We start from the raw sequence: 16,913 nt of genomic DNA, 5'->3' as shown, positions 1-16,913 counted from the left end.
CTTATTAAATTTCTATTTGCACTAATATGCTGTTTAACATAATCTTATTTGTCCTTTTAAGCATGTGCTTTGTTCTATACACCTTTTTGATAGCGCAGCAAACAAATTAGCGTGATCTGAAAATGCTATTTTCTAACATGCAGTTCAGGTTTCCGCATAAAATTCCTGTGTTCAGTCTGAAATTGATAGTGTTGGTGTTTTGTAGCAACGAGCTTACTGACTATGCAAAGTGATTCTCTGACAGGACCATTTCATTTATGGCGTTCTTTGCGGTAATGCGCATTACTGATAATATGAGAGGCTAAATGTGTTTGTGTGATCGGATGAAAATTGGGTTTTTAAAATGCACTACATAAGAAACAGCTCGATTTGAATGAAACCCTGCAGACAGTTTTTGATTACATGCCAAGATCGTATTCAGATGCCTTTACTGAAAGGTGAATGGTTGGGTAATGATCTCGCTCTGGCGCAGCAGGAACAGACCCAGCACACTCTGGTTTAACCCTTTGGCTGCCACAGGAGGGCTCAAAGCCAACGGGATACTCTTGTTCTGCATCAGCATAAAACATTTTACTATAGCTTTGCAATTATACATTTCTGAATATATTATTTATCTGATTTTTAAAATAATTTTAAAAACATTACTGATGTATCTATATTTGGTATATTCAAGGTTTCATTTTTTTATTTCTAAATGACTTCCTTATAAGTACATTTTTATTTATTAAGGGTTGAGAGCTTAACAATCTGAATTTAAGGTTAAGCATTTATACTCATAATTAAGATTAAAAAGCATAAAAAAATATGGCAGGGTGGGCAATGTATTTTAACTTCATGATATCTCTGAAAATATGTTTCTAAGTTAAGCTGTAAATTATACAGGGCATTAAAACCTCCTTATCTTGCAGCCAAAAGTTGCTTAGAAATGGCTAATTAAAACTCTGACACAATCTATAAAGCTGTTTTGTTAGAGTTATGGAGCAGCAAGTAGTAATTCCAATTAACCCAATAAGTCTCTCCATGATTGCAATGTAGATTTTATTTTTTAGCTGTCAGTTGCTGTTAGTCCTTTTGTGTCACAGCATTAAATGCAGAGATTGCAGGTGACAGTGTGTCCCAGGACAAAGCTTTGCTAGTGCATTATATATTATGGGAGCAGTGAACTTGGGATGCAGTGGCTGACAGGGATGTCTGTCTCTCTGCGCTCATGTACATCTAAATCCCTCTCTATCTCTCCTTCCAGATAAGACCAGTGCAGGTAATAGATGATCAGACGCTGCATTCTTACAGATAAAGGAATGAATGGCCCATCTCACAGTCAATGATAGCAAATTCTTCATTGCTGGATGAGCCTGCAAAGTACTGCAGTTACCTGCAAATGGCTTGTGCTTCCTTACATAGGTTAACTGTTTTATGCCAGATATGTTTAAAGGGACATAATCCTGCAGAAGGAAAAGGCTCTAATGTAAAAGATCTTGATCGTATCCCATTATTGTTAGCTTTGTGTGTTTAGCTCCTGCAAATTTCAAATTGTGATACTGCAGCATGTTTTTTCATCATGATAATAGTTTTGTGAGCCTAGTTAAAGTCAGCTCTGGAAAGGAAATAACTAGATGCTGATCTAAACAAGGCCAGCAAGATGTGGCTACACACGTATGCCACCTCTGATTGGCTCAGTGATGAATTCTAGCTACAGACTAGAAGTGCTTTGCTGCTATGGAGATAAACGCTCCTTCCTATAAAACATTAGGGGCCAGATTATGAGTGGAGAGCAAATATCGCGCTCACGTAAGTGCAATTTTGTGCTTCACTCATCATCTGGCCCCTACTGTGTTACAAATGTGTGCTGGTATTACAAGTTGAATGCAATGCAAACACAACCTCACAGGGAAGCTTTGTGCTCATGGAAGCCTTGTTTTCATGGCATGAGACACGGCAGAGAACCTAGCGCAGCGAAGAGGGTAAGTTGCGCAGCGATGGGAACCACAAGTATATATGTATAATAATATGTACTTGTATAATTATGTGTTAATATCTGTATATACACATTAAAGTGAAAGTCAATCCTAGCATTGTACAAACACTAGGATTGACTATTGAAGCAAATAAAGGGCACTTTCAATCATGAAGTATAAGATACTTCATGTAGAAAGCTCCTTTATTTGCTTCAATCGATCGCCGCTCTTAGCTCCTACAGCAGCCCACGGCTAAAAAAATTTTTACTGAGAGGTGACATTTTCACCTCTTAGCCAATAGCCGTGCGGTAAATCTGGCTCCCGTGGGCGCCAAGCCAGATTTACTGCAAGGCTATTGGCTAAGAGGTGAAAACGTCACCTCTTAGCAAAAAAATGTTTTAACCGTGGGCTGCTGTAGCACCAAAAAAACGGCGATCGATTGAAACAAATAAAAGAGCTTTCTACCTGAAGTATCTTATACTTCATGAATGACAGTCCCCTTTATTTGTTTCAATAGTCAATCCTAGCGTTTGTAAAATGCTAGGATTGACTGTCACTTTAACACTTAAATATATAAGTATATAAGCATATACATACATATTTTGAGTGATAACACAGTCCCTATAGACTGAAATGTAAAGGCACTTTTCAGTGTCCTAAAAACTGCTTCATGCAGTTAATTAAAAATAAAATAAAGATGCTCATAATTTTTTAGAGCAATTGGGGCACATTTTTAAAAATTAATTAGGTTCATTTTCGGAATACTAATTGCTACCACGAACATGCGGTAGCAATAACCAGCCACTTGTAATGGCTGGTTATTTAACGTGCGCCCGTAAACGTGTGCTATAAATTAGCACTCCACTTGTAATCTAGCCATAGATCATTTTCTTAATGCAGAATTATATCTCTGTAAAAAAACTTTTTGTGTAAAAATTGCATAAAGGGGATTTAAAGAAATGTAAAAACCATAATGAGACAAGAAGAGTTTATGCAACTTCTAAGTCATTAGAATCCATTAGAAGTGCTACTGTCTCATCTGTAAAGTATCTTCAGCTAGCAAACAATATAAATGGAAATTCTAGTTAGAAAACAAATAAAAACTACAAAAACAAACATATTACAGGCTCAGGCTTTTTAAGGGGGCATTAACAGAGATTCCCAAAGACCTTGATGGAAGCAGAAGATAACCCACCAAAATAAAATAAAAAATGGCTGCAAACTGATTCTGCCTTCTGTGTTTAGATGCAGATTTCCTGTCCTTAAATAATATTAATTCATGATGTGTGAAATTATTCATTTTGTTTAATTCCTTATATTAATTTGTAGTAACTATGTTTTAAATGTCCAAAACTTTGTAGCGATCATAAATATACATTGGGTCCCATTTAACAAAGCTAAAGTACTGGGAGCTTTCTGACTGCATGAGTCAATGACAAGAGGCATATATGTGAAGCTACCATTGCTGCTTTTAGATTGTTACAAAATGTAACCAGGTGATCTTAATGCTGCCTAACTAGAGTCCCTTATACTTGTAATGGATTGCACAGAGAGCAATATTACTGTGCACATTGTACTCCTATTAAAATGCTGAACGTTTTTAAGACCTGAAGTAGGTGATTATCACTTGCTATTCTGCATAACAAAACACAGGAAAATGCTCTGGAAATAAATGAACATATATTTACAATTAACACTTTTATAACTTTAAAGAAGGTTTTGTGACTGACACCAGTCTTTCCATTATTAATAAACCAACTGTGAAATAGAAAGCATCAGTTAGCCCATTTATCATTGGCTCGATTATCTAATTGCTTTGAGCCCTGCAAATATTTAATTGTGTGTTCTCTTTTGGCTTTGGGCTTAAATGCCAGTTGGTTTTGTGATTTAGCTCCTGATTTCTCTTCCTGATGGTCTGACTGAGTACACTGTCAAATCCTCACTGTGTTCTCTACCTACTAACTACTACTCAAAAACGCACATTATCTGCTACCCTGAGGACTGTGACATGTCTGGTGCACATTCAAGGCTCTGTCCACAGTGCTGAGACGGTGTACATAAAACTACTCATCTTCATCTCTACTGAAATGCGCTCCTCAGCTTAATAGGAGGGTATAAAAGCTAGATATAGATAAGTAGGCAAATAGAGAAACAAAAGGATATATAGCTAGATAAAAAGAAATAGACAGACAGAGAGAGAGACAGACGGATGGATAGATAGATAGATAGATAGATAGATAGATAGATACTTGGTGGCACCAAGCATAAAGAGGTGAAGCTTTATCATCAGGCAAATTTTAGGGGATTTAAAGGGTCATGAAACACAATTTTTATTTCAGGATTTAGTAAGAACAGGCAATTTTAAACAACTTTCCAATTTACTTCTATTATCTAATTTGCTTCATTCCCTTGATATCCTTTGTTTAAAAGTATATCTAAATAGGCTCAGTAGCTGCTGATTGGTGGCCGCACATAGAAGCCTTGTGAGATTGGCTCACCCATGGGCATTGATATTTCTTCAACAAAGGATATCTAAAGAATGAAGCAAATTAGATAATAGAAGTAAATTAAAATGTTGTTTAAAAAATTGTATTCTCTATCTGAATCATGAAAGAAGAATATTGTGTTTCATGTCCCTTTAATAGGAAGATGACTTTGAATAGAGCTGCAGGAACAGGAGTTAAATCAAAGGCATAGTGAGTAGTAATAGTCCTATTTTAGGTGTGCCCATCAGCCAAATGTCCCTTTAAATCTAACAAATGTTATCTGCAGAAAGAGATAGCTGCCGGGTGCACAGAGGCAACTAAAACAATATTTATTTCTGTTACACATGTATTAAGATGTATTATATTGTACAACAGGCTTAATAACAAATACAATTATTTTTACAGCATGGTTTATAAACGTGGTTGTGTCCTTTAAGCACAGTGTGTTTAAACAAGCTTTAATGATATGCCTGGGAGTTGATAATTGTTTTGCTGCATTAGGTATATGGTCATAATCTAAAATTTATAGCACTATGTGACAAAAAAGGTTAAAGAAGAGATCAATTCAGGTGTGTGCCGTGCTATTATGTGATGTGCGTATAATGATGTCTGACGCACTTGAGCCTTCTACACTATTATTAATGAAGAAAAAGCTACTTGCAGTGTATTTTAATGCTCTTCAGTAATAAAGCTGCAATCATCACTATTTACTAACCTTTGCTAATTTGTAAAACAGTTTAAACTGAAATGACATCTGATAAAACATTTATTTGAATGGGCTGTAAAATTCTACTCAGACTTATTATTCTTGCTAAAAATTATTCCAAATTCTACTATATGGAGGATCACAATTTAATTTATTACATTTAGAATTGAATAAATGAGAATTGGAAGTAATGCATTATGTTGAATTCATCATGCTCACTCCATTCTTTCTAAACTACATCTACCTTTAAACAGTAATAATTTAGCATGCTAATAATTTAATGTCTGGCTGGTCATCTCTTAGCTTTTTATTTATGTATTTTATTTTATTTATATAGAAGCCATAGCAATGAGAGAAAGAGTGAAAGAGTAAGAGAGGAGAGTAAGAGAGAGAAAGAGTGAGAGAGGAGAGAGAGAGAGTGAGAGAAAGAGAGAGAGAGTGAGTGAGAGAGAAAGAGAGAGAGAGAGAGAGAGAGAGAGAGAGAGAGAGAGAGAGAAAGAGAGAAAGAGAAAGTGTAAGAGAGGAGAGTAAGAGAGATAGCGTGTGTGAGAGAGAGAGAGAGAGAAAGAGAGAGAGTGTGTGTGTGAGAGAGAGAGAGAAAGAGTAAGAGAGGAGGATAAGAGAGAGAAAGAGTGAGAGAGGAGAGTAAGAGAGAGAGAGTGTGAGAGAAAGAGAGAGAGAGTGATAGAGAGTGTGTGTGTGTGAGAGAGAGAGAGAGAGAGAGAGAGAGAGAGAGAGAGAGAAAGAGTGAGAAAGAGTAAGAGAGGAGAGTAAGAGAGATTGTGTGAGAGAGAGAAAGAGAGAGTGTGTGTGTGAGAGAGAGAAAGAGTAAGAGAGGAGGATAAGAGAGAGAGTGATAGAGAAGAGTAAGAGAGAGAGAGAGAGAAAGTGTGTGAGAGAGAAAGAGAGAGAGTGTGTGAGAGAGAGAGAAAGAGATAGAAAGAGTAAGATAGGAGAGTAAGAGAGAGTGTGTGTGTGTGAGAGAGAAAGAGTGAGAGAGGAGAGAGAGAGAGTGTGAGAGAAAGTGAGACAGACTAAGAGAGGAGAGTAAGAGAGAGAGAGAGTGTGAGAGAGAGATAAAGAGAGAGAGAGAGAGAGAGAGAGAGAGAGAGAGAGAGAGAGAGAGAGAGAGAGAGAGAAAGAGAGTAAGGGAGGAGAGAGAGAGTGTGAGAGACAAGAGTAAGAGAGAAAGTAAGAGAGGAGAGTGAGAGAGGATAGTAAGAGAGAGAGTATGTGTGTGTGTGAGAGAGAGAGAGAGAGAGAGAGAGAGAGAGAGAGAGAGAAAGAGTAAGAGAGGAGAGTAAGAGAGAGAGAGAGAGAATGAGGGAGGAGAGTAAGAGAGAAAGAGTGAGAGAGGAGAGTAAGAGAGAGAAAGAGAGAGTGTGAGAGTGAGAGAGTGTGAGAGAGTGAGAGTGTGAGAGTGAGAGAGAGAGTGAGAGTGTGAGAGAGAGTGATTGAGTGAGTGAGTGAGAGTGTGAGAGTGAGAGTGTGAGAGTGAGAGAGAGAGTGAGAGTGTGAGAGAGAGTGAGAGTGTGAGAGAGATAGATAGAGAGAGAGAGAGAGAGAGAGTGACGGGGAGAGAGAAGAGAGACAGAGAAAGAGAGAGAGTGAACTTTGTCCTACTAATCACTTTCCCATCTCTATAAATGTCCTGATAAAACCTAGCAGAGATTGTTGATTGCTAAACCATGCTATACAGTCTGATTCTACCTAATGTCTCCCTCTGATCCACCCCTAGACTAACCTGTAAAGCGTGGTCTGCCAGGACCCTTTCCCCAGGCTCCCAGTTCCTGACACCAGCTATGACAATTTGGGGAGTTATTCACAAGATGAAGCAATTAGCTGCCTACATTCCATCTGTTCTTCAAATCATAGGTGCCCCTTTGCATGGTACCACTCAGATAACTGCATGATTTGCTGACAACCATATGTTTTTTACCTCAGACCCCCTCCACTCTTTGCCCCACTTAGGACTAGATTATGAGTGGATCGCTAACTGCACTCGACTTCAACTTTTTGTGCATATCGGATACCGCGCATATTAAATGTTAAAAGTTTTCGCTTGTGTGCAAAAAACCCCAAATTACAATATCGGTATCGCGTTAGCGTATTGTCCCATAGACTTCAATGGAGTGCGAAAAGTGTTAAAAAAACACCCTTCTCTTTCCATTCCAATGTTCTTTACATAGCAGAATATGTTCTATTTATTCACAAATACATATTTCTATATATACCTGATGGTATTTTGGTACAATATATATCTATACCTATATATATATATATATATATATATATATATATATATATATATATATATATATATATATATATATATATATATACATGATTACATATAAGTATAGATATATGCAGATATATAAATGTATATCTATTTATAAATACTGAGCAGCAGGGCAGTATTCCAGCATGATAACAGTAATAATAAATAAATAATGGGGGCCACACAAAATATTGACACTTTGGGCCCAATTTGGACATTTCCACTTAGGGGTGTACTCACTTTTGTTGCCAACGGTTTAGACATTAATGGCTGTGTGTTGAGTTATTTTGAGGGGACAGCAAATTTACACTGTTATACAGGCTGTACACTCACTACTTTACATTGTAGCAAAGTGTCATTTCTTCAGTGTTGTCACATGAAAAGATATAATAAAATATTTACAGAAATGTGAAGGGTGTACTCACGTTTGTGAGATACTGTATGGCGTAACTAGAAACCCAGGTGCAAGAATCTAAGAGGGAACCCTCCACCCCCTACCCCCCCAAAAAAAAAGTGAATTCGATACATTTCTCTTTTTTTTTTAACATTTAACACAGAAAAAAATGTGAATCAGTTTACATGTCTGCAAAAGGAGGTACTCAGTCTGTGAGATGGTCTGACCCCCTATTACTGTATATAGTGACACTGTTTAACCCACCAGTACTGTATATAGTGAGTCAGTGACACAGTCTGTAATCTGCCGGTGAGATGGCTGGCCTGACCCTACCCGCCCCAGTACTTTATAAAATGACCACAGTAGTCTGTGACATAACTCCAGCCCCCCCCCCATACTGTATATAGTGGTACTGTATAGACTGACACTGTTTACCCCTCCCCCCATGCTGTAGTAACAAGGTCTGTAATTTGCTGGTTCCACAAACACACATACATGCATAAATACACACACAGTCACATACATACACACACACACACACACACACATATAAACACCAATGGGTAAAACAGAAAGACTAACCCCTGTAGTCAGAGACACTAGTGAAGCATTGTGTCACACTCACAATATCAGTTCAGGTCAACGTTTTTCATAAATACAATAGCGGTTGCAATTTCGACCTCTGCACCCCCTGTAGTTTCGCCCTGTATGTATCTATGTGTTTATATGTGTTTCACTGTATATTTACTGTACACATTTCACATTCCAATATTCTTTACTTACAGGATAATGTAATTTGTATTCTTAAATACACACACACACACACACACACATATATATATATATATATATATATATATATATATATATATATATATATATATATATATATATATATATATATGTCTATTTACCTATACCTGCATATTTATACCTATGTATTTAATAATAAAAAGCACATTATTTTCTATGCAAAGAACAAAAAAATGTAAAATATGCATTTTGCGCATCGGGTTTCATGATTTAGATTTTAACATGGTCGGGTTAGTGCACATTAAAATGTAGTTATCTTAAGGTGCGTTTTTGAAATATTACATATAAAATATTTTAAAAAAATGAAATTATTAAAAATTATGAAACATACTGTAAAATATTCAAAATAATCCATAGAATATATCTATATATTGAAAAATAATATGTAATGCATTGAAACATCATTTGAAAACAGATGTATAATTTATTTTAGTGCTGCAAATATTTTAACTATGCAGGGTGCCTAATCTTGATTCAAATCAGCATATTTCAGTACACAAATTGTATACGTGTCTCCCTCCGCAGTGCAAGAATTTCTTGTCAAGAGAATAAGGAAAACTAAACGTTAAAATTCTGCAATATTTTTACCAAATGAAAATTGTGCTAGCCTTGGCGCTTTATATTCTTTCTTGCTTCTATTATAGGGTTTAAACATGCTACTTGCTATTGCAAATACAATAATACTTCCAGTCTCCAAAATCACTTTTTATTACACATTTAATTAATCTATTAAAATTTAAATTAACAATCTCAATCAGAAGCTAAAACGACACTACTCTATGTGCGTATTTTTTGTCATTCTTTTACAGTACGTATAATCAGTCTAGACATTCGCTAATTATTAAAGCTGTGCAATATATTCAAAATTCTACAATGGTAGTTGTACTTTGACAATGGTTATTATGAACATTTATGAGACAGCTGCAATCATTTGCACAGAATTGTTTTGGCATTTGAGCTTTTTGTGTAGATCATTTGTTCGTCATTAAATATTAAACAAAAAAAATCAACCATTCATATGAAAGATAAATTTAATTTTTTTTTTTTTTTTGCATTAGTAAAATACAAGTTTAAAGAAAATTTAAATCTATTTTGTTACAATATTTGATTTATATTAACACATTTTTATCTAACTATGGGGTTGTTCATAATTTTGCTCTTGTTTTCGGGAATATGATTTTTGAATGTGAGCCAGTATTGTAAGTGTGTTTTGCTAGTGATCACAATCACAAAATGGCTCTGTCATTATTTCCCATGAATCTCAAAATCATTGTAAAAATGACAAAAATAACACAAAATAATTTTTTTGCTAATCTTATCGAAAAAATAATATGCAAATAATTAAAGGCAGAGTGGTGGTTTTTAATAGTGTGTAGTGATGCTAATAAGTGTTGCATGCAATGAACCAGTTGTAGTCCAAAGCCATAAAGATACGTGTGTCTTTTTAAGGGGGTTTGAACAGGGTCAGTATCAGTAGAGTTGTTTGTTTATTGTGTTATTGATTTTTTACATTTTTATTGAATACACAAAAACAAATTTATATCTGAAAAACCTTTTTGGGTGCCAGTAATGTCTGGGGTTTTCTCAAGTCCTTTTATCTGTGAAATGTAAAGATAAAATTGGCTCATTATGGGCCAGATTATGAGCGGATCATAAATTATACTAGAAGTAATTTGTTTGCGCTTGTCGGGTTGCGTCCATATTATGATTTGAAAGTATACTGTTTTCACTCTTGCGCTAACCCCACGGGCGCAAAAAGACAAACTTAGAATATTGCGTGCACATTCACCTATTCCCCCATAGAAGTAAAATAAATAAAAAAAAGTGTAAAAAACCTAACACGCAACTCTCGCACAATCCCGATCTCATATTGTGCTCTAACCCGACATGAAAATATTAATATTCACATTCCAATGTTCTTCACATACATGGAAAAATATTCTATTTATTTATAAATAAATAGATAATATCTGATATATACCTCCTCTCTTTCTCTCTCTCATTCTCTCTCTCTCTCTCTCTCTCTATATATATATATATATATATATATATATATATATACATGATTATATATAGGTATAGATATATACAGATATCTTTGACAAAGCGCCAGAAGGGCGTGAAACGCGTCAGATGACATCACACTCCACACACCTGTGTCTCCTGGTAGTCACACCGCTAGCATTTGCCGAGTGTTTGTCCGACATGCCACAATAAAGGTATGATCAATTCGCTTTACTTTGACTCATGTGTCTGTGTTGTGCCTTAAATAGTGGACATTTTTGGTCTGGGAGCAACTTGTAAGGAAATTTTCTTTGTTTATTATATATATATATATATATATATATATATATATATATATATATATATATATATATATATATATATATATATATATATATCTATTTAGAAACATATTCCACTATGTACAGCATATTGTATTGTGAAATATTTACAGTAAATGCATTGTTAAAAACTTAATTAAAAATGAATATTGCATAAATGTATATATGTATATATGTATATATATGTATATATATATATATATATATATATATATATAAATACATGTTTATATGTGTATATATGACTGTAAATACTTATATGTATACATATATATATTATATATATATATATATATACACATATAAATACATACATATGTACACATATATTGACATATGTATATATATATATATATATATATATAAATACATGTTTATATGTGTATATATGACTGTAAATACTTATATGTATACTTATATATATATAGATATATACATATATAAATATATACATATGTACAAATATATTGACATATGTATATATATATATATATATGTACAGTATATATATATATATATATATATATATATATATATATATATATATATATATATATATATATATATATATATATATCCACATGCATACCCATCTTTAGACATGTACTATATATGTATGTTCTCAATGTTAAAGCCCTTTGCCTGACTTTTTTCCCCCAACACCTGAGATATTATATGTTTGGTGTATAACCTGGGGAATATGCTGCTTAACCTGTGTAATATGGTGTATAACCTGGGGAATGGGCTGCTTAACATGAGGAATAAGGTGTATAACCTATGCATGGGCTGCTTAACAACAGGAATAAGGCTTATAACCTGGGAAATAGGCTGCTTAAACTGAAGAATATGGTGTATAACCTGGGGAATGGGCTGCTTAACATTAGGAATAAGGTGTATAACCTGGGGAATATGCTGCTTAACCTGCGTAATATGGTGTATAACCTGGGGAATGGGCTGCTTAACATGAGGAACAAGGTGTATAACCTATGCATGGGCTGCTTAACAACAGGAATAAGGTGTATAACCTGGGAAATAGGCTGCTTAAACTGAAGAATATGGTGTATAACCTGGGGAATGGGCTGCTTAACATGAGTAATAAGGTGCATAACCTGGGGAATGGGCTGCTTAACCTGAGGAATAATGTGTATAACCTGGGGAATAGGCTGCTTAACTATAGAAATACAGTGTATAACCTGGGAATGGGCTGCTTAAAAACAGGAATAAGGTGTATAACCTGGGGAATGGGCTGCTTAACATGAGTAATAAGGTGCATAACCTGGGGAATGGGCTGCTTAACCTGAGGAATAATGTGTATAACATGGGGAATGGGCTGCTTAACAACAGGAATAAGGTGTATAACCTGGGAAATAGGCTGCTTAAACGGAAGAATATGGTGTATAACCTGGGGAATGGGCTGCTTAACATTAGGAATAAGGTGTATAACCTGGGGAATATGCTGCTTAACCTGCGTAATATGGTGTATAACCTGGGGAATGAGCTGCTTAACATGAGGAACAAGGTGTATAACCTATGCATGGGCTGCTTAACAACAGGAATAAGGTGTATAACCTGGGAAATAGGCTGCTTAAACTGAAGAATATGGTGTATAACCTGGGGAATGGGCTGCTTAACATGAGTAATAAGGTGCATAACCTGGGGAATGGGCTGCTTAACCTGAGGAATAATGTGTATAACCTGGGGAATAGGCTGCTTAACTATAGAAATACAGTGTATAACCTGGGAATGGGCTGCTTAACAACAGGAATAAGGTGTATAACCTGGGAAATAGGCTGCTTAACCTGAAGAATATGGTGTATAACCTGGGGAATGGGCTGCTTAACATGAGGAATAAGGTGTATAACCTGGGGAATGGGCTGTTTAACATGAATAATAAGGTGTATAACCTGGGGAATAAGCTGCTTAACTTTAGGAATAAGGTGTAAACCCAGAGGAATGGGCTGCTTAACCTGAGGATTAAACTGTACAACCTGAGGAATAAGGTGTATAACCTGAGGAATGGGCAGATTAACTTTAGGAAAAAGGTGTATAACCTGAGGAATGGGCTGCTTAACCACAGGAATAAGGTGTATCTTATGGGGAATGGTCTGCTTAACTTTAGGAATAAGGTGTATAACCTATTGAATGGGCTGCTTAACCTGAGGATTAAACTGTACAACCTTAGGAATAAGGTGTATAACCTGAGGAAATTGCAGATTAACTTTAGGAAAAATGTGTATAACCTGAGGAATGGGCAGATTAACTTTAGGAATAAGGTGTATAACCTGGGGAATGGGCTGCTTAAACACAGGAATAAGGTGTATATTATGGGGAATGGTCTGCTTCACTTTAGGAATAAGGTGTATAACCTAGTGAATGGGCTATTTAACCCGAGGAATAAGGTGTATAACCTGTGGAATGGGCTGCTTAACCACAGGAATAAGGTGGATAACCTGGGGAATGAGCTGCTTAACCACAAGGATAACTGGAATAAGGTGTATAACCTGCCGAATGGGCTGCTTAACCTGAGGAATAAGGTGTATAACCTGGGGAATGGGCTGCTTAACCTGAGGAATAAGGTGTATAACCTGGGGAATGGGCTGCTTAAGATGAGGGATAAGGAATATAACCTGGGGAATGGGCTGCATAATGTGCTGAGAAAGATGTTTAACCTGGGGAATAGACTGCTTAACCTAAGGAATAAGTTGTATAACCTGGGGATTGGGCTGCTGAACTTGCTGAATAAGGTGTATAACTTGGGGAATAGACTTCTTAACCTGAAGAATAAGGTGTGTAACCTGGGGAATGGGCTGTGTAACCTGAGGAATAAGGTGTATAACCTGGGGAATGGGCTGCTTAACCTGAGGAATAAGGTGTATAACCTGGGGAATGGGCTGCTTAAGATGAGGAAAAGGTGTATAACCTGGGCAATGGACTGCTTAACCTGAGGAATTATGTATATAACCTGGGGAATGGGCTGCTTAAGATGGGGAATTAGTTGTATACCCTGGGTAATGGGCTGCTTAACCAGCAGAATAAGTTGTATAACCTGGGGAATAGGGTGTTTAACCTGGGTGTTTGGGCAATTAACATGTGAAATGGGATATTAACTGGGTGAATGGGGTAATTAACTTGGGAAGCTGTGTGACAGACCCCGGCTACCCTGACTGGGTAGCTCCGCCAAAAGGGTCCTGCTTCCTACCTGCCGACTGCAGCTGTGTAGCCACCAAGTGATTGCAGCCCACCTCTGATGGATACCGGCTACCTCGACTGGGTAGCTCCACCAGAAGGATCCTTCCTATACCTGGAACAGGCCGCTATGTAGCGAAGAAAGGGATTATAGCGAGGCCCCCAAAAAAACTTAACAGACTAGTATTCAGGAGCCCACCCAAAGAACTAAACAGACTAGTATTTAGGTGAAACAAGAACTGATTTTATTGTGAAACACACACTGCTTATATACACACTCAGAGCCTTATCTGATACCAAGATCTCCAGCCATTCTCGCCCCTCCAGACAGTCCGGCGCCTCCATAGGAGCCACAGTCCCACAGAGTCTCCACAGTACTAAGGTTACAGCTTCATTGGAAAGCCCTCGGTCCCCAAATGACACAGTCCAAAAAGCATCAGGATCCGCTACTGGGGACCAGAGTTACAGTCTGGTAAAGATATGGAGAAGGGGTGTCCAAAACCCCCGTTTTCCCAGGGAGCTCCCTTACGGTAATCACCCCACCTCTGGTCCATCAAAGGGGCTACCAATCACCAAAAGAGCGGAGCTCTGGGGCAAAGAGCCGCTGGAGCGACCTGGTGTAAAAGTTAGCGGGTGTATGGGCTGATGCGGCCGACCGTCAGTTCCAGGAGCCCGGCCAGCCAGGAAGGGGTTTTCCCTGTCACAGTTCAGCTCTTTCCAGACAAAATACACATACTGTAGCAAAACAACAGATAGCAAGAGTCTGGGAGATCCTGTAAGCCATGAAAGGGCCAAATTCTGAAGTAAAAAGGAGTTGGACAGGTAGTAGGGGGGTGGGCGTAGCCTTGATGGTCCAGTATCCGTGACAAGCTAGATATTCCAAGTAAAAAAATTGATATTTAAATTGGAAAGGTGGTATTTAACTAGAGGAATGGAATATCTTGTTAGTCTGTGATTGCATTTTTTTGGGAGTGTTAGAAGGTTTAATTGAAAGAAACTGTTAAAAACAGTAGATTAATAGTAGATTAATATAGTAAAGAGGGTAACAGGGAAGAAATCTTAGTTTGGGATAGTCACAAAACATGCAACATGATTGAGAGGGCTGATTTATGTGGAAGGGGAAGTGGTTGGCAGTATGGCTCACAAAAGCAGGAGTCACACATTGCATATGCAGCCCACATGGTAGTCTCTTGTTACAGCTGACCATGCACCTGAGCTTTCACTTTACTATATAGCTGGTGAAACCGGGGGCTGCACTGACCATGCATCTGAGCTTCCCTCTTGGGAAAATAACTGACCAAATGGGAGCTGCTGGGCCATGCATTTGATCAGAAATATTATTCGGGCACAAAGTGTAAACTGTTGCCTTTATCTAGGTGATTAAATAAATATTATTCTCATCCACAAATTGATTTTTCCATTCGATTTCAATGAGAATTACATATGAAGGGGGCCCAAAATGTTTCTTGTATAGGGGGCTATTATTCATTAGTTTCCAGTAAAGAAAATACTGGAGGGCCACGTTGTGACCTTGTTTAAGGTCAGACATCTGTGACTGACATACTAACGTGTATTTCCATTTAATGCTGTGATATTTTTCTGAAGTATATTACTCTATTAAGATAATTATTCTCCAGGACAGGGTTTAAATAGTTATACAGGAATTTTATTAAGTTGGGTTTTCACAGATACAGGAAACGACCCATTCACCTGAAGATATGTACATTCCAGCTATTCAGGAACTCTATAATTTAATTCTAAAGATTTCATGCACCGTTTAAAAATCTTAACAATTCTACTGAATGAGCTTCTTACTAAACTGAAAAAACATTATTACATACATTGATGAAGAAAAATAGTTCAACATTAGAATAATTTAATGCTAAAGAGAAAAATACATCTAATGCTTTCTTTTATGCACGTATTTTTATGTAAAATAAGTGACCTTAAACGTTAAAAATGTAATTATAACCTTGCTTAAAATAGGAGGCAGAGCCCTTTGTCACTACCTATGATCAAAATGAGCTCTGTGAAGCTGTGATAATGATTTCTTCAGTGTACGCAATAGTCAAGATAATAATCAAGTAGATTACCATTTGTTTCTTAAAATAATAATTGATTTCTACAGAAATTGCTCCCATGCTTTTATTTTGCCTATACCCATGCCCTTGGTTCTAACAATAACCCTAAACCCACCCCTACCCACAGCCCTATACAAAACACTAAACTAAACTCTAACTCCAACACTAGTCAAAACATTAAACCCAACTCTAACCCCAACTCTAGCCATAACCCTAAACCCAGCCCTAACCTCATGCCTGGCTATAACTCTAACCTCAACCTTAGCAATAGCACTAACCCAGTGCTAGCCTCAACACTAAAGTCAACCCTACCCTCCGACCTTAGCAATAGCACTAAACCCAGTGCTAGCCTCAACTCTAAAGTCAACCCTACCCCCAACCTTAGCAATAGCACTAAACCCAGTGCTAGCCTCAACAGTAAAGCCATCCCTACCCCCAACCTTAGCAATAGCACTAAACCCAGTGCTAGCCTCAACAGTAAAGCCATCCCTACCCACAACCTTAGCAATAGCACTAAACCGAGGGCTAGCCATAACTCTAAACCCAACGTTAAAACTATCCATTGCCATAACCATAACCCCAACTAGGGATGGGTGAATGTGTTTATATCTGAATTCGAATGTTAGAACGAATGTTATTGTAAAAATTCGATTTACATAATAGAAT

The sequence above is a fragment of the Bombina bombina genome, chromosome 8 (assembly GCF_027579735.1).
Source record: "Bombina bombina isolate aBomBom1 chromosome 8, aBomBom1.pri, whole genome shotgun sequence".
Classification (NCBI taxonomy): Eukaryota; Metazoa; Chordata; class Amphibia; order Anura; family Bombinatoridae; genus Bombina; species Bombina bombina.
Note: the sequence above shows the minus strand (reverse complement) of the source record.